This window comes from Peromyscus maniculatus, chromosome 2 (assembly GCF_049852395.1).
Source record: "Peromyscus maniculatus bairdii isolate BWxNUB_F1_BW_parent chromosome 2, HU_Pman_BW_mat_3.1, whole genome shotgun sequence".
NCBI lineage: Eukaryota > Metazoa > Chordata > Mammalia > Rodentia > Cricetidae > Peromyscus > Peromyscus maniculatus.
The window spans coordinates 14,332,407-14,351,397 of NC_134853.1; the positions used below are offsets into that span (position 1 = coordinate 14,332,407).

The 18,991-nt window shown below is 38.2% G+C and overlaps 1 long non-coding RNA gene and 1 pseudogene across 3 annotated transcripts in view; both read right to left on the reverse strand.

Moving 5' to 3' along the window:
• Positions 1-18,991, reverse strand: part of LOC121827139 (uncharacterized) — a 92,102-nt gene that overhangs the window by 57,693 nt on the left and 15,418 nt on the right. Inside the window, exon 3 of one of the 3 annotated variants that reach the window (XR_013048951.1) lies at positions 10,913-11,423. The exons of 1 other annotated variant lie outside the window; for it this stretch is intronic. This is a non-coding gene — a long non-coding RNA (uncharacterized LOC121827139). One more of the 3 variants, XR_013048953.1, reaches the window with a different exon arrangement.
• On the reverse strand, positions 11,598-16,152 carry LOC143271797 (NHP2-like protein 1 pseudogene; annotated as a pseudogene).

The following is an 18,991-nucleotide window of genomic DNA, read 5'->3' on the forward strand; positions in this document are numbered from 1 at the left end:
GCTGCCTTCAAAGAAAAGGGCACTGTACCTTTTCCGGATTGCAAAGGCCACTTCAGGGATGGTGCCATATTGTCCTGGCCTCAGGAGATGTCTTTTGATAAAGCCATAACCACACTTGTTTTGGCAAGAATCAGTAGTCCTTTGTTTCATTTCCTGTCTTTCCTGTTTGTCAGCAGTTGATTCGAGGATACTTTGTTGTCCAGTGGCTAACTTTTGCCACAATGAAAGTTAACTCTAATTGCAGTTTTTTCAATGCCCATATTTTCTCTGAAGTAGACTGGTACTGCCAGGAGCTGACATGTCTCATAGTCATGACAAAAAAAAAAATTTCTAAGTTATTAAAACATTTTAAATGCCATATTCTGTAGATCTCTGAAGGGTTTGAAGATAACCTGTCTATCTAAAATATATCTATTCAATCTTGAAAACATACCTAATATGACTACAAGTTCTATTATAATACCTAACTAATAACTTTCATTTCTTTATATCCTAATAGTTGGTAATAACAACATTCAAGGATCAGAAAACTGCATTACATTGTTAAATGAATGGTATAAGTACAATTAGAAATATACATATAGCATTTTCTAATAATATCAATTTCAATATATATAGTTTGTATACAATATAAAACAATCCAATCCAATGTAAAGTATTTACATTTTTCTTTTCTTTTCTTTAAACAAGAACCTTAAATCTAATCTCCTTTGCTTAGCCCTTTTCCTAACCCTTGACAACAACTTGTAACCAAGCCCCCTAATCCATGAAAATTATCCCAGACCCAAAACCCATTAAAAGACCAAAAAAAAAAAAAAAAAAAAACCCACCCGCCCCACAGCAGCACCTCTTTGGGAATGTGGGCGTCATATTCTTGAAATTGCTTCCTACTGGGTATGTTAGGCAGAGCTAGGTAAGTCTCTGTGTGTTCAGGTTACAGCCAGTATTGGATACACATGCCTTTAATCTCAATACCAAACATAGAAAACCTGGAGGTCTATACAGACAGGCTGTGACGAGGCAGTCATGTGGTTGGGTTTACAACCAATGAGAAGGCAGAACAGAAACACTATAAAAAGACAGACAGACACACAGGAAGTGGTTCTGGTTCAGAGAGGTAGGACCACCGCAGGAGGAAGGGTAAGGTTTTAGCTCTTAGCTCTGACCTCTTGGCTTTCTTCTTTGCATTGGTTCTGTGTTTCTTATTTAATAAGATGGTTGGTTACATCTACAGTAAATGACTTCACCTAATGAAATTTTCTGTTGTGCTAGTTCATTTCAATGAAGATCTCCAGAATCTCCCCTTACTTATCGTTTTCTCTAGAGGGAAATGAAAAATGTTTTCTTTAGGCATCTCTTCAACTTTAGACTTGCACTTTTTTGACAAATGGGACATACCATAAAATTCATACATACTTTAGAATATAGCATTATTTTTACATAACTAACATAACACACAGAAATCATGTACACTGGAGAAATGTTTTCTTGGTAATTAAAAACAAATTATAATCTGGCATATACTTGGATTATGGTGTGTGCTGACTAGGTTTATGTCAACTTGACACAAGCTAGAGTAATCAGAAAGGAGAGAGCCTCCATTGAGAAACTGCCTTCATAAGATTGGACCATGTGCAAGCTTGCAGTGCATTGTCTTAACTAGTGATTGATGGAAGAGGGCCCAGCCCATTATGAGTGACACTATCCCTGGGCTGGTAGTCCCGGATTCCATAAGAAAGCAGGCTGAGCAAGCTATGTAGAGCAAGCCAGTAAGCAGCACCCCTCCATGGCCTCCGCATCGGCTCCTTCCTCCAGGTCCCTGGCCTGTTTGAGTTCCTGCCTTGGCTTCCCTCAACAGACTATGATGCATAAACCAAATATTTCTTCATGGCAATAGAAAGCTAAGACATGATCCTTATCAAACTGTTTACTCAACTAGAAAAATCTAAATTTTTTTTTTCATTTAATTATAGCAATAGTAAAATAAGTGTTTTTCCTTTAGGTGTAAACAAATTTCCTAAAGTAGACATTCTGGTCCATCAAATGTCAGTTATAATTGCCCTGGAGTAGATATTTATGTGAAATATGAGAACAGCAAGTTATTTAACAATAATTAAGCCATCATTCATATATCTCAAGTAAAAATAAGTAATATGTCCATATTATATGTTTATTTACATGTTTCTATTTTCAAATCTCTATTTGTATAAACATTTGATAAATGATAAGTAATAGATATCTGCCTCTTGGTGGTCATATGCCATATTTTAAGAGAAATTAATACACTTATCTCTTAAAACACATTGAAGGGATTTTATTTTGGAAAACAACTCTCTTTGAATGATAGTGCAAGGTTTGCTTTGTGCCAAGAAAGGAAAAAGTCAATAGTGTCAGCCAACGGGATTGTGTTTGAGGGACAAGATAGATCTTCACATGTCCCTTTTGATTTATTTGTTGTGTAAGTCCTAAACATATGCACATACATGGTAAAGTGTTTTCAGGGAAACCAGGAATAAACTAAAACTTTGCCTTATATTAAAAATATCTCCCCTTAAAGCCCCCAACCCTAGGCCAGTGGTCCAGCTTGCCTTAATTTCCTTTAGCTAAGTAGACTGTGAGTCTTGTACTTTCTCCTTACATAAAATCATCTTTGTCAATCAGACCTGGCCAAATAAGTGCAGGCTTATTTCGCTAATTAGTCTGCTTTTCAATAGAATAAACCTTGACAGGTACCCAGCATGATTTCACAGAAGCTCAGCATTCCTTACAAATCTACAAGTTAGAAATGCTGAAGGCTCACAGGCAGCATGGGTCTGTGCTAGGTCCTCTGAATATAGGGGGGTTTATGGGACTCCTAACAATGGGAGTGGAGGTGTCTCTGACTCTGGTACCTGCTCTTGGGATCCTTTTCCTCCTACTGGGTTGCCTCATCCTGCATCGATATGATGGTTTGTGCCTCATCTTATTGCATCTTGCTATGCTCTATTTGATCGATATCCCTGGGAATTCTCTTTTCTGAGCAGAAACAGAAGAGCGGTGGATCTGTGGGGAATGGAGACGTGGCAGGGGTAGAGGACTGGGGGAGTAGAGGGAAGGGAGACTGTGGTTGGGATGCATTATATGAGAGAAGAATAAATAAAAAGAAAAAAATTTTAAAAAAGAACTAAAAAGTCCAAAAATCATACTTTACTAAGGTGATTATTTGAAACTGTGAGTAGATGCAAATTTGTAAGTGTCCACTGTATAAGAAAAATAATAAAATACTCTTATGCTTTGTGGAACTAGTAAACATTTAGCTTAAATACGTATTAGCATATGTCATAGTAAAAATATACTTTAATACACAAAAGGCTAAAATTAATTTGTAAATTTTCAACTTTCAGATTAATTAATTCAAGATTAAATGTTAAGATCTTAAATCAGTTTGACTAGAATATGAGAATTTCCATGGGAGACACAGACAGTATTTACATTGTGTTTAAACATCTGACAGTGTTTCATAAGTTTTGTCTGTTGATGGAGGAGAATTGACTGGGTGTACCTGGCATGAGTAATAAACAACAAACAACTTATCTGAATCCACATCTTCAAACAAACACATCAGAACTGTACATTCTTTCTGTAGACACAATTGGAAATGTTTTCTTTCCTATTTTACTATTGATTTCAGAAGATGTCACAGTTGTGTTTTTGTAGAATGCCTGTCTTAGCAATTGAAAAGCCAATTCACTGGGATATGAATGTGTTTGACTGCTAAGGATAAACATTCATTTACTTACGGTTTAATATAAATTTAAATTTTAAAATGTCATTAAAAATTTAAACATTTCCCAAGTAAAAGGTAAAATGAACTTCCATATAGCCATTGTACAGCTCTGGTGTTACTCATGTCCAGGATCCTTAGGCGAAATTTCTCATCTACAGCCCCACAATTCCCAGTCAATGAGCTATTTGAGGAAAGACAGATGTGTAGATGTAACAGTCTTATTAAATAAGAAACACAGAGCCAAATGCAGAGTTAAGAGCCCAAGAGGTCAGAGCAGTAGCTAAGAGCTAAGACTAAAACCACCTTCTTATCCCTCACTGCTGCTGCTATCCATCCCCTGCAAAAGAGACCTACTTTCTATTCTGCCTTTTCATTGGTTGTAAACCCAACCATATGACCTCCTCGTCACTGCCTGTCTATCCAGACCTCCAGGTCTCTATAGTTGGTATTGAGATTAAAGGCATGTGTCTCCAAGCTGGCTATGTCCTTGAACACACAGACTCTGCCTGCCATGTGACTGCATTAAGGGTGTGCGCCACCACCGCCCGGCTTCTGCTATGGCTTGCTATTAGCTCTGACCCCCAGGCAACTTTATTTATTAACATACAAATAAAATCACATTTCAGCACAAATAAAACATCACCATATAGATGACATTAAATACACATTAAATAATGACATTGGTATCTCTGAAATGTAAGAACTATTTTTTGTCCAATGGTAACAGCTTTATCACAGCTAAAAAAAAAAAAGTATTTTCTGCCTATGAAAAGTTACTGGCCAAGTTTTTAATTATCTTACATATCCACAAACTGTAGTTATCAATAAACTCTTGAAACTCCTTTTTATTAATAGTGTTATAATAATTTTTAGATTTGCAGATGGCAATAAATATCTGCTGAATATCTGCCTCCTGGTGGTCATAGGTAGGTATTTTTTTTTATTGTGGTTTGGTTTTTTTGTTTTGTTTTTTGTTTTTTAAATAGTGAAAAGCATAAAACAGGATTCATTCAATATGGCCACATGACCCCCTTCCTCTTACCCATTTCCCTAAAGTGAGATAAAAGTGTAAATAGCGGGGCAGAGATTACACATCAAAGCAATCCAGGTCAAGGTGTGATCTAGCATTGTCTGGACTTCAATCTCATCCTGGGTGGTCTGACAATTGTTAGAGCTATGTGAAGCCTCTTTAACAGGAGACAAGTTTCTCCTTTGTCTAGTGCCAGGCTTTTTTCTTTTCCTTCTCCCACTATGAAATTCCTGAGAGAAATTGCCATTTCTTAGGGTTCATTGTTTGAACAATCTGATAGACTGAGGGACACCCGAGTCTCTAAAATATCTTCATTTCTTCCAGGCCAGTTACAACTATCAGCTTTCTGTTATAACACCTCAGACTTGAGGTGAAATCTCTCTATGTCTGAAATACGTACAATAAACAGGATGCAAGTGGGAACTAAAGTTAGAACACATTTGGTGTCAGGTAGCCATGCATAAGAACCATTTTTTCACAACATTTGGTTTTTAATTGCTTTGGGAAGGGTTGGCACACCCTGCTCCACCTTGTTGGTTTGATATACATTTCCTTTCTTTCTTTCTTTCTTTCTTTCTTTCTTTCTTTCTTTCTTTCTTTCTTTCTTTCTTTCTTTCTTTCTTTCTTTCTTTCTTTCTTTCTTTCTTCCTTCCTTCCTTCCTTCCTTCCTTCCTTCCTTCCTTCCTTCCTTTCTTTTTTTTTTCTGAGACAGGGTTTCTCTGTGTAGCTTTGGAGCCTGTCCTGGATCTCACTTTGTAGACCAGGTTGGCTTTGAACTCACAGAGATCCACCTGGCTCTGCCTCCCGAGTGCTGGGATTAAAAACCACCATTGCCTGGCTATACATTTTCATCATGAAGCCAAAGCTGGCCTCAAACTTATGACCCTCCTTTATCAGCATCTCAAGGGCTGAGATTGCAGTCAAACACAACAAGCTAAGTATGAGACTATTTTAATCATGACAACTTGCCCTCTTGTTACAGAAGAATATTCTCAGAAGACATTGCTGATCAATTGCCTGGTGGTTTGTTCTCCATTGTTCCATGGTGCCAGGGTAAGATCCATTCTGGTTTGTCTGAAGTCCCTTCTGGGCAATGTCCCAGCATCTGAGAAATATTGCTAAAGTTCTCTTCATCAAGAGCTGTACATCTTTTCATAGAGGGCAGGCAGGGTGCCTGAAAGATCATCTGTATCCATTTCAAGTAGGCTCTAGTTGGATTCAGGAGTTAGTAGTAGCAAAGGGAACTTTCTCCATCTTCTCATGACTCTCTACTTCTGGAGACAGCAACGGATGGAAGAACATCTATCTCTTGGGCTCTGCCTAGGGATTTTATTTTATTTTATTTTACTTTATGATCTCCAAGGATGGGCTCAAGAGTGATGAGCTAGGATCTGTTTTCAGGCATTTTGATTGCTGTTGGAGTGGCTAGAGTCATAGGGTGAGGTCTCTCCTACATGGTTTCTTACATAACTCACTCAGACCTTTGTGACTCACCTAGATTTTCCATCTTTGTCTTCATCTTTCCTACTGTGGAAATCACCCAGCCATGTTAATTTAGAGCAAATTATTCTTATGTGATGGGAAAACTGAAGGGCAAAACTCCTGAGAGGCCCGAATAAGCCAAATGGAGTCTTTTTAACTGCCAGCAGGGCTGTCCCAAGCAGATTGGCAGGAAGCAGCCTCCGACCTCTAGCTGGTTTGAGTTTTTAAGAGCAAGCCCAAGTGTCAGTACACATAGAGTCATCTCTAAAGTGTTGTTTACAGAAGTAGAGAGAGAACATTTAAATGATCAGGCAGTTAACCTTTAGGTCAGGGTCACATTGCATGGGAATTTAAGGCTGGTCCAGAGGCCAGTTTGACCCAAGATAGTTTTAGGACTTAGAGTATCTTTAGGAATACTTCCCTGAGATGAAGTATACAGTTCAGTAGTCTGATATAGGAAATTCACTGACTGTATTATGGCTGTACAGCCTGAGTTAGAGTCTGAGCTGAGTTTTCTGTTCCCATGGTCCCATTAGGCCTCCGGGAAGTTGAAAATCTAAATGAAAAAAAAAATTGGATAAGAGGATGGAGGTATACAATTGAATGCCTACAGCACAGGAAATTCAAGGAGTACAGTGATCTCCTGTGGTCTCAGTGGTACTGGGAAGGAAGTTTTATAGGTGCCTGGCTACCACCATTTTAGTTTATTTATTCGAAGTTTTCAAGAGGAAGAAAAAAATACCTCTGGCTCTCAAAACACAAGGGAAGGGGTTTGCTTTTGGAAATTTGCTCATTTTGAAAAGCAATGGAAAGTTTACTGAGCAGATGGTACAGAGATCTTGCAGCTTCTTCCAGAGATAACATCTCCCACAAATACGGAAGTGATGGAGCAGTGATAATCTCTGAGGACTAAGTACAATCCCCACATAATTCAGATTTCCTCATGATTTCATTTGTTTGTTTTTTGATACAGGGTTTCTCTCTGTAGATCTGGATGTCCTGGAACTTACTGTGTAGACCAGCTTAGCATCCAACTCAGAGATCTGCCTGCCTCTGCCTTTGGGTGCTGGGATTAAAGGCATATGGCACCATGCCAGGCTCCTTTTTTCTTGTGGCCTCTGATTGTTTGTTTGTTTGTTTTTTTCAAATCTTTGGATATAACATTATATGTATCATGTTGAGTCTTCTTAGGATAACTTTGCCTCTGGAAATTTTTTTTTTTTTTTTTTTTTTTTTTGGTTTTTCGAGACAGGGTTTCTCTGTGTAGCTTTGTGCCTTTCCTGGAACTCACTTGGTAGCCCAGGCTGGCCTTGAACTCACAGAGATCCGCCTGCCTCTGCCTCCCGAGTGCTGGGATTAAAGGCGTGCGCCACCACCGCCTCTGGAAATTTTTAAACTTTCCTTTTTTGTAAAGACTTCATAGTTTTCATGGATAACAATGGCATACTTTGTAGGATATCCAGTTGATATTTTTTATGATTTCACTGGGATTCTGGGTTTTGAGCATGAACACACAATTACAAAGTGCCACTTTTGCTGAATTACATCTAGGACATATTGAACCAAAATGACTGTCACTGGTGATATTGACTTTGATCACCAGGAAGAAGTCATTATGTCAAGGTCTCCTCTGAAAGTGTTTTCTTTCCTCTTCATATATAATGTCATTTATAAAGAAGAGGCAGTGTCTATCACACATTAAGCTATGCCAGGGGAGAGTTTCTGCATAATTCATTTGACATTCTTTGTCAAGAGGGGTTTATTTCTTCACTCTATTTATTCACTTGTTGACTAACAGATACTTATTTTATAATTGAGATTGTAATCATGTTATTTGAATCTATTAATAAAATCGTTACAGATCAGGTAATAGAAACCCCGATCGGTTTCTGTGCCCTTTGATATGTGAGAAAACAATATGCTTTCCCTGCTTTCCTACTTCCTGACACTGCCATAAAATGTAGAGGATTCACATATGTCTTCTGGCCAGTCTCAGACTCAGTCATTAAAGAACTCAGAAGCCCTTGTTTTTTAATTGAAGAACGGCAATAAAAACCAAGATCTGGATCCTGCAGGATGTCAGTGATACTTTAGTATTATGAACATCTATCAATATTTCTATATTGCTATCAACTATACCTATACTCTATATACCTATGTTATTACTGTTCTCTAATTCTAACCATCATTGCAGACATTAGTCTAGCCTCATTCATGACATATGAATTCTCACTCCAGCAATGAGAAACTGACATACACATTGCCTTCATCATTTACTTAATTATACTATTTAGGTGTTCATGTAAAGCTGTATTAGACTCTCTCTCTCTCTCTCTCTCTCTCTCTCTCTCTCTCTCTCTCTCTCTCTCTCTCGCTCTCTCTCTCTCTCTCTCTCTCCCTCCCTCCCTCCCTCCCTCCCTCCCTCCCTCCCTCCCTCCCTCCCTCCCTCTCCTTGGTTTTTCAAGACAGGGTCTCTCGGTGTAGCTTTGGTGCCTTTCCTGGAACTCACTCTGTAGCCCAGGCTGGCCTGGAACTCACAGAGATCCATCCACTTGCCTCTGCCTCCAAAGTGCTGGGATTAAAGGTGTGTACCACCACCGCCCGGCTGTATTAGACTCTTATTCTGTATGTACACGGAACATACATCTACCCACTGGAGTCCAGCACCTCTGTGTACTGTTCCTTTCTATTTCAAACATTCATTTTCCAGGCTACTTAGATCAGCACCTTTCCCCACCACTGTCATGAGGTCATAGTCACATCTACAATTCAGTTAGATAACTTTTTGATGGTATACTTTCCTTCCCTAAGATCCTCCAAATTTCTAATATATATATATATATATATATATATATATATATATATATATATATATATATATATTCATTATCAAATAACTCCAGAATGACATATGTTCATTCTCAATTTGTAAAGTAATTCATTGATTCATTCTCTGATTCTATTTACCTTTTAATACTTTAAATTTATAGCTCTGATGCATTTAGAATTTATCACAATAGAACTCATCAAATTTTATATTTATGTGGATTTGATGTGTCTAATACCGTTTATTTAAACACCTGTATTGACTTCATACATTTGACATGTCACAGTTCTCTATTAAGCTCAATATGCAGTGGGATATTTCTGGAGTTTGTTTTTTGTTCTATATTTAGCATGTTTAGTCAAGCAAGGGCAATCTTCAATTCAACTCTTCAATTAAAGCATCCTTCTAATATGCTTTAACATTTCCCAAGGCCAGCAGTCTACCACCTGCACCACTGTCATCCTTCCTCAGTGATTTTCCTGGTTGGTTCATTTTTCTTTCACATGACCATTATAAGAAACTAGTGGAGTGCCAGAAAATTTCTGGAGGCATTTTTACTGGACTTGTGTTAAATGACTTACCTAAGAAGGAGGTGACATCATTCTGATGATTTTTTTTTTCCTTTCAGGAACACAGTTTATCTTCCATTTTTCTAAATTTGCTTTTGTAAGTTGCATAAGCAGTTTATATTATTGGTCATGTATATTGAAGGCATTTCTTTTAAATTTGTGTCAAGTTTTGATATTTATTTATCTATCATAGTTTGGTTGGTTTTGTTTTATCTCAGTAAGTGGAATATTCTTCCACCAAATTTTCTAACTGGTTTTGTTTAAATGAATCAAAGCTGCTGATAGCAGATACTATATATGCTATAGCATCTGCTGTAATTCTCTAGTAGACAGTAAATAGAAGCTACTGAGGCTAGATTGATATGTGTAATGATGGTAAAAGTTGAAGAACAATATTAATTTCCTGATTGTAGCTATATTAATTTTGGTTGTATTATTAGAATTGATATGCTTGAAGCATATATATGTACATCCAGGCAAAACACTCACACACTTACAGTAAAAATGTAAGTGCCATTGTTTATAGAAATGCTGTCTGTATCTGCCTTTGAGTCTCCATTTTACAGGCTACTATTTGCAACTTACTGTATACAGACATGGTGATAGAATTCTTTGCCATCTCAGTTTATTAGAATCTTTACTACCTTCACAGTTGGCCTATTAGACAATGAATAAGTAAACCATAATGTTAAGGAATTGTTATCAATTGGTATGTATTGAAGCATTTTTCATATGAACAAACACTTCACACTTTGCTCTAAGCGTGTGCTACTATCATTTTCCTCCTGTGGTTTTTTTAATTGATAACTTCCACTTTATACTCTTTTAGTATTTACCTTCTCTTTAGAACTCAAAGGACCACCAACCCCCTGGATTGAACAATTTTTCTTCATCAAATAGGATTCTGCAGTGCATAGATCTACTCAGTGACAAACACCAATGAACAAAATTGTCGATCACCACCACAGTGTTTGGAACTATTTTATTTTTTTAATTAATTTTTTTTAATTTCACATAACAACCACTGTTCCCCCTCTGTCCCCTTCTCCCACCCCCTCCTCCCACCCATCTGACCTCCATCGATTCCTCTTAGGGAGTAAGGCCTCCCTTGGTAGTCAACACAGGCTGGCATACCAAGTTGGGGCCAGATCAAGCTCCTCCACCCAGCATTATGGCTGAGTAAGGCATCACACCATAGGGAATGGGCTCTAAAAAGCCAGTTCATTTTTTTCAAAATGAAATTTGAACATTTCTTTATTAGGATGCTCAGGAATGAACAACATTATTATCACTGTCTTCATGTGATAGAAAAAATGGATAAGGACTCCCAAAGTGGTTACCAAAGGGCTCAAATCCTGATAACATTTGTCTCTGTTGTAAGTTCCAGCCCCAGAATCCTTCATTCTAGCACAAATTGACTATTTTTGTCCTTGCTGCTCTTCCAGATCCAGGCAATCAAATCCACCCCAGGTTGCCTCTAAGTCTGCATGCATCCCTTTGAATTGTTACTGCCTTGATACCCTCAGGAACTCAGTAATGAATGGGGTAAGAATATAAGGTTACCCATAGCAAAACCCCATACAAATGGTATTTGGACATAGGCTTCACATTATCAAACTTCCTCTTCAAATGACGGTGGGTGGGAGGGACTGCTACCCAAAGAAAGATCTTCAGTCCAGGTAAGATCTTCAGTCCAGGTAGAGATCTTGTATGCAAAAGCATGAGGGACCAGAGTTACTGTCGTCTTACCTGCACAGAGAAATGAGTTTGGGGATGAACGTAGACACTATCCCTGGTTTAGGTTTCTCTGCTGTTTTCTGCCTCTCACCTGTCTTAGGTATCGTTTCATTTTTTTTTTAAAGGAAGATCAAAAAATAGTACAAGAGAGGATGAAGAGATGGGGACAAAACAATCCTGTAAGACAAATTAAAAAATTACAAAAAACAGATGTCATACAATATTTACAATAGAAACTGGCTGAAAACACTACATGCTAACAGACAATATGATACATGAAAGGGCAGACAAGAAAGGGCAGAGGCCACAGGCCTACACCAAGAGCCTTTCAATAGACTACTGAATGGACTGATCTGCTATTTTAGCTGAGAGCCTTCTTTGATGATAACAGAACAGGTGAGGACAAGCCTAGAGACTCCACAGGCCTGTCCTAGGTCCTAGGGCCTGCTTGGAGTGCATAACACATAGAGGACATTCTTGTCTTCACAGCAGTGGGAGGTGTAGGATCATCTCCAAGGGCTCAGCATCTGCTGCCATCACAATGAACTCAGAGATGCCCCTGTTGAGAGTTTTGGTGACTTCATTGGCTCCTTTCCAAAGCCACTTGTAGTTCCACGACTGCTGAACAAGGTCCAGCAGCTTCTTGGTGAGGTGGACATCTGCGAGGGGATAGGCCTTTGGATTCACATCTGCCTCTATCATGGCTGCCGTGAGCTGGTCTTGCCGCAATGTGAGAACAGCCCACCTCAGACAGGCAGAATTTTTTTCTAAATTGTCCATCATACCTATGCATTCCTCTTGGGAAGTGTTTGTGGTCATGGCAGCCAACGTAAGTAAACCAAATAAGCCCTCAGCCTGACTGTTTCCACGGTCACAAACTTGGAAAGCTTAAAACTGTAGAAAACTAGTGTCAAATGAATGACTTGGATGCAAGACTCACAAACCACCTACATTTTAGAATTTTAACACAAAAAACAGTATCTTTTTGGTGATGCTCATCCTGGAGTTCTGACTAGTCTAAGAAAAGCAGCAACTGATCATGATTGCTATCTTCTCACCTGCCATGTCATGCTTCCGCCACGCTCAAAGGAACAGAAGCAGCAAACCTCACATTTCCCACACCACTCTACGCTGTCTGTTCACTGGATTTAAAAGTAGTGTTCTCCTAGTGGCACAGTTTCTTCCTCTCAAGTGCCAGCGAGGACTGGCTGATTCCAATAAAAGAATCTGCATTTTCAAGCCCTGCACACACCAGCATTCCATTCCAGAACAAGCCCAGACAGGGTTGTTTTTCATTCACAAAAGAAATCCACCGGCCTGAGCCAACTTGCCTTGTGTGCTTAAGGAAACCTGCAAGTGGCGCCACATTACTGAGAACCAAAATCCTTCCTGTGTGTCTCCTGGCTGTCCCACAGTTGTGTTTTAAGTAGGAAAACAGAAAGGCTTTGTTGTTGTTGTTTCTGATTGTTTGTTTGTTTTTTAATAGAAGATAGCTAAACTGAAAGAAGAGCATTAAACTATGAAGGTAACATAGGGTTAGTGAGAGAACTTTTGTTACAAATCACACACACACATACACACACACACACACACACACACACACACACACACACACACACACACACACACACCCTTCATGGGGAGCAGGGACTAATCTCTATATTCTCTTAAAAGATGATTATCCAGAGTATTTTATCTTGGGATCAAATAATATTAAATCTCTAGAAATTATTTAGTTTGAATTCTGATTGAGCATTTCCTAATATGCTTCTCTGCAGTTGCCATAGTCTAAATATTTTGTGAGCCTTTTAAACTACAAATTTTGGCCATAAAAAGCATCATTAACTAAGTTTATTTGATAAACTATAGAAAATGCTTTCCTTTCTAATTCACCAAATGATACAGTTAAACTGATTACCAGAAGCAATCTTAACATGGTAAGTATATTGCAAACGGAGAATGTAGAAAATATGGAGGCATGAGTATTTTGTGTGTTCAAGTTCTCTGCACTTGACTCTGATAACAGCTTTGAATATTGGATGCTCTTACACTCTTTTGTAAGAACAGGAGTTAGAGATAAAAATGGAATAGTATATTGCACATACAATTTACTACATTAGAAATGTCCCTTTATGTGACCCACAGAAAGAAAGTCAACAGCTCTACTGCCACTGCTGTGCCTGTCATATGCACATGAGGCATGAATAAAGGCAACTGTGGCCCTCATTTCCTCTACTCATTTCATTAATTCTATCAGTGTGCTTCAAGAACAGATTTAGAATCCAAGGAGGAATCTTAAGCATGCAATAATAGAATAAGAATTTTGCCAAAAATGTTCATATGATATCCAATTTATAATGTACTTTTTATTTGTGAAGAATCCAGACATTTGAGGTAGAAGTGTCATGTTTTCACAATCCAAAGCAATAGGTCCTCTATCTTCCTACTGCTGGTCTGTGCTTACCCTCTTATCTATCTATTGTTCCTTTAGGAGCAGCAACTGTTATAATTTTAATTCATTCTGCAAGAGAAGCAATCTCCTAACACACTCCTTTGCATATGATGATGAATAATTTGCAAATGCTTTATTTTTCTTATTTTAATTTATAAAATTAGTTTTTCTCTCTAAGCCTGGCTAATTTTGTTCAACATAATGATCTCCATTTCCATTCACGTTGTCACAGATAGTAGGATTTCATCTCCTTTATTCCATCACATGGAATATATTACTGAAATATTTCTTTATTCATGCATCAGTTTGCAGGCACCTAGATTGAATTAGTATCTTGACAATTTTGAGCTGTATTAAAATAAATACTGAGATGCAGATGTTTATTCATTAATAAGTTATTTCATTTCCTTTGTGTATACCTCATGCTGCTAAATTTCTGAGTCTGTAATATTTTGCTATATTGATTTACACTCCCACTTAAAGAATCCATGTGGTTCCTTTCCTTTACATTATTTGTAGGATTTGGTTTTTCATTTTTGATTTTGGGTTTTGGGTTTTTAAAAAAGACTTTGAAATGATTTTTATTTGTGTATATGTGTCCCTGTGAGTGTACATCATGTATGTGCAGGTGATGGAATTATGGGAGGTTATGGGGCTGCCTTACATGTATGTTGGGAACTCAACTTGGGTCCTCTAGAAGAACAGCAACCACTCTTAACTATTGAACTATCTGTCCATCACCAGGATTTGTTATCTTCTGTCTTTGATGGTAGCGAACTCTAACTGGAGTCAAATGATCTATCACTGTAGTTTGGATTGGCACCTCCCTGGTGATTATCAGAGACATGTTTTGTTCCATATACCTGTTGGCATCTTTTGAGAAATACCTATATAAATCTGTTGACCATTCTTATTAGATTATTGAGAGTTTTCACTATTAGGTTATATGAGTTTCTTACACATTCTAGATGATTGCTTTACAAGCTGTATAGTTTGAAAATCTTTATCTGCTGTAGAATAATCCTCTTCTATACTGTAAAGATTTTTCACTTGAATTGGTTTAATAAAATGCTGATTGGCCAGTAGCCAGGCAGGAAGTATAGGTGGGGTGACCAAACTAAGAAGGGCAAGTTCAGAGTGGCCGGCAAACACAGAGAAGCAAGATGAGAATGTAGTACTCAGAAAAGGTACCAAGCCATGTGGCTAAACATAGGTAAGAATTGTGGGTTAATTTAAGTGTAAGAGTTAGATAGTAACAAGCCTGAGCTATCAGCCAAGCATTTAAGTCATATTAAGCCTTTGTGTCAGTTATTTGGGAGCAAGCAGTTGGGACAGTAAATGTACATTTATTTACATTTATCCTATCTTTTCTTTACACTAATTTCTTTCAATCTACAAAACATTTAATTTGATGTAATCCTACTTATCAAAATTTGCTTTAGTTGCCCATGGTTTTGTGAACATGCAATTTTCTCATCCCTGTTTATTGAAAAGACTGTTCTTAAAGAAGTGCATATTTTTAGCAGTTTTGTAAAACATATGTGCAGATTTAGTTCCAGACTCTGTCATGTTCTCTTGGCTTCTGTGCCGTTGTGTAAAGACAGTTCCATGCTTTTAACTGCTATAACTTTTTAGTATGTTTTGAATTCATGGAAAGATAAAATGTCCTGATTTCTTATTTTTGATCAAGATTTCCTTTTTTTGTCTAGTTCATGGGTTACTTGTTTACTTTGTTTCATGGGAGTTTTCCGACTCCTCACCCCATCCCTTTTTTGATAGGTATTTCATTAAACCTATAGACTGCTTTGAGTACTATAGACACTTCAATAAAACTGATTATTTCAATTCAGGAATCCTTTCATTTTTTGTAGGTGTCCTCTTCTCTGTTTTTACCAATGTTTTATAGTTGTCATTATGCAGGCCCTTTTGCCTAGATATTTTTGTAGCTATGATAAATAACATGGCTTCCTATTTCTGATCATTCACTATTGATACATTGGTAGTTTCTTTTACATTGATTTTTGTATCCTTTAGCTTTGCTGAAGTTTTTCCCACTCCAATAATTTTCTGGCTGTGGTGGTTTGAATAAGAATTGCTCCCATAGGCTCATATTTTTGAATGCTTAGTCATCAGGGAGTGGTGTAGCCTTGTTGGAAGAAGTGTGTCACTGGGGAGTAGGCTTTGGGGTTTTAAATGCCCCTGCTAGGCCCAGTCCTTCTTCCTTTCTTTCCTTTCCTTTCTTTTTCTTTCTCTTTCTTTCTTTCTTTCTTTCTTTCTTTCTTTCTTTCTCTTTCTTTCTTTCCTTTCTTTCTCTCTCTCTCTCTCTCTCCCTCTCCCTCTTCCCCACCCCCTCTTTGCTTGCAGATTAGGATGTAGCTCTCAGCTAGTGTTCCAGCACCATGCTGCTGCCATGCTTTCCACCATGACAGTGACTGACCCTCTGAAAAATGTAAGGAAGCCCCCAAATAAATACTTTATTTTATAGGGTCACTATGGTCGTGGTGTCTCTTCACAGCAATAGAATAGTGATTAAAACACTGGTGAAGTCTTTAGAGTTTGCTATATGTAAAGTTTGCTTCACTTAATATGACAAGTGGCACTTGCTGTGGAGCAGTCCTGCTGCATGCTGTGAATGTGGGTTGCTACCACTGGTTAATAAAGAAGCTGCTCTGGCCTATGGTATAGTTATAGTCAGACAGGAAACACAGGAAAGATATACGGAGAAGGCAGGCAGGGTCAAAGGAGATGGTGCAAGCCACCGCCTGAGAAGCAAGCTTAATGGAACTCAGGTAAAGCTGCGAGACACATGGTGATACATAGATTAATAGAAATCAGTTAATTTAAGACAAGTGAGCTAGTTAGCAAAAAGCCTGGCCCATAGACCAAACAGTTTGTAACTAATATTAAACCTCTGGGTGGTTATTTTAAAAGCTGCTGTGGGACTCTGGGACCGGGTGGGACAGAGAAAAGTGTCTGGCTATAGACACTTGACCAATCTGTATGCCATTTATATCTGTCCCATAATTTTTCAGTTGTAGAATTTAATTTTGACTGTACATTTAGCCAGACATTTTTTTTCTCCTGGTATGGTGTTTACTTCTCACTGCAATGTGCCTTAGTCATTCAAATTGAATAAATTTTTTAAAAAACTTAAATTACTAAAATCTTTCTCACCCATATGACTATTTGTATCTGTTTTTTGACCAATTGCCCTTTGTATTACAAATTTATGTCAAGTGGAACTATTTAAAATATATAAGCAAAACTTTTACCTGACTCAAAAATTGACTTTAAAAGTAATTTAGTCACAAAGAGGAAAAGGAGGCCCTCAAGAGTTACAGTGATCACAGACATCAATGAAGGAAGCTGAAAAGGGAGGTTGTAGGGAAACTACGATTCACTGAATTGTGAGCATATTTGGTTTAGGATAAAGTATTCAAGAGAAAACCATTGCAGTAGCTATCAGAAATGGGGTTTCCCAGAGCTCTGTTAACTCAGCAACTGCACAGACGTTATGCTCACTCTAACCCTAATAACTGAGCACATGCCACTGTGGAAACTTCAAAGACTCTGTAAACATCTCCTGTGCTATAGGACTCCAGGAGAAGATTTCTATATAAAGAATAAGATCAGTCTACATCCTTGTTAGCCCCAGGTTCCGGGCTTTGTTATCTAAATGAATGGCAAAACAATAGTGAAGACAATGATGCTGTGTGTGTATCTTTATAGCTAGTCCATCTTCTTTCCTTCATTACAAAGGTTAGCAAAGGTTACAAATGATTTCTAACTCTTCCTTAGTGTTTCTAATCCTCCATTCTTCCTTTCCTCATTCTTATCCAGTTGCATTTTCATACAACACTATGGTATTTCAGAATGGAATATTGTTACTTGGCTTTGTAAATTAGAAGAAATATAGCCAGAGCCGTTTGTCTATATGCACCTAACGTGGCTGTTTTGGAACATAAAGTAAGCAAGAATGATTTGACAATCAAGGTTAAAACAATAAGAAATCCCAAGATAGAACTTCCTGCCAAAAAAACACGTAGTTGGTGCTAATATGGATAGAAAGTCCTTTTGGAAAAGTCAGTCCTAATAGTATCTTTTTAAAAACATATTTAAAGCTTATGTACAAGCATTTATTGTATGTTGAGTATATTCTCTTAGTAGTATATAATGCTATTGAGTATCCAGACAGAATTCAAAATCAGAATTATAATTGTTTACTTAATTTCCAAATTCTAAACATTTATTTTAGATTTATTTTATAGCTTGTTGAGAATGAAGTATATTTTAAGTATGGTTGTCTATATTTTGAGTATATGAGAAATATCAACAGAATCAAGATGGCTCTGGTGACCTTGGCGGCCTGGGCTCATTGTAGCGGCTGAGGCCAGAGCCTAGATCTCTCTGAAGAGGGAACATTCCAGTGAAAACACCCAGGCCAGGCCCCGCCCTAGCTGAGCCCAGGCATGCACTCCAGGAAGCACAAAGACAACACTGTGGCCCTGCACCTGGCTGGGTGTGGTGGGAAGTAAGTAGCTGGTGGAGTGATGGGAAAGAAGGAAGAGAGAAAGTGGGTGGTGGAGAAATGGAAAAGGTTTGTGTGCCATGAAGTGAGGTGGAACAGAGGAGTCAAGGAGGTTGCTGTTCTTGCTCCTTGGGAGAAGGTGAATTACACTGCCCATCCTTGAGCCGGTAACAAACACATGTGGTAGTGGGCCTGTTTCATCTTCCTTTGAGAAAGCTGATCACGGTAGGTATCAATGTGACTCCCATGCATCCTAGCCCAGGAAGAAAAGCAGTGCTGACAGAATGGAGACCCACAACTGACCAGATATGTCCTGCTGTGTTTACTTCTCATCATTGGCCTAGCTGCTAATCTCTCTAGTTGGTTGTGGTGGTGGTTCAACCATGAACCGGAAGACTCTGTGTTGAATTACAGTTCTACTGTGTTGTGTCTAACTTTGGCCAGAGATTTGTTTCCTTTGTTAGCTTTGTGTTAGAAAAACACTTGAAGACACCGGAGGTGTAGTGGGTAGCTGTTCCAACTTTGCCCCGGAAGTACTACCCCCACTGAGGCTTCCGGTAACTGTCACACCTACAAGGCAGGGCCGAGAGAGGAGCCCTT